This window comes from Condylura cristata, unplaced genomic scaffold (genome assembly GCF_000260355.1).
Source record: "Condylura cristata isolate star-nosed mole 26May11 unplaced genomic scaffold, ConCri1.0 scaffold00006, whole genome shotgun sequence".
NCBI classification, from domain to species: domain Eukaryota; kingdom Metazoa; phylum Chordata; class Mammalia; order Eulipotyphla; family Talpidae; genus Condylura; species Condylura cristata.
In genome coordinates, this window is record NW_004567107.1 from 913,766 (window position 1) to 914,319 (window position 554).

At 74.7% G+C, this 554-nt stretch overlaps 1 protein-coding gene across 1 annotated transcript in view; it reads right to left on the reverse strand.

The window, feature by feature from the left end:
* Positions 1-554, reverse strand: part of OLFM1 (olfactomedin 1) — a 25,478-nt gene that overhangs the window by 1,724 nt on the left and 23,200 nt on the right. The window lies entirely within an intron of this gene.

Sequence of the window (554 nt, forward strand, 5' to 3'; positions counted from 1 at the left end):
CCTGCTGCGCCCCCGCCCCTGCAGACTCGGCCAGAGCCTGCCCGCTGCCATGCCCGGCCACGTGGCCCCGGGGCCCCGTGAGGCTTTGGCCTGTGCCGAGCCCCGCCCGGCCCGTGTCCAGCTGCTGGGGACACGGACTGCCCTCCGTCCTTGGGGGCTGCCCACTGCCAGTGTGGGCCAGTCCCTCAGCTCCGCGTGGGCACTGGCGCTGATGGTCTCGGGGGACAGCGGGCCTGGCCGCGCTCTGGGCGCCCCAGGGGCGCGGGGGAGTGACAGCCCCGCGGGGCAGCGGCCGCACACAGCTGGTGCTGGTGTTGCGTCCAGGGGCCAGGCGCTGAGGGCGGCCGAGGCGGCTGGGGCTGTCCGTCCAGCGTCACCCAGCCTTTCCACCCTGCCCCTCCCCTGGCCACGCCACGGGGCGGCCAGCACCCAGCCGCCCCGACCTCTCGCACGGGGCCACCCACCGGCCTCCCACGTGCGTGATCAGAGTTGCAGGGAGAAGGAAAACGGGCGAAGCAAACGCACAGCTTGTGCTGGATGCAGCGGGCGGCACT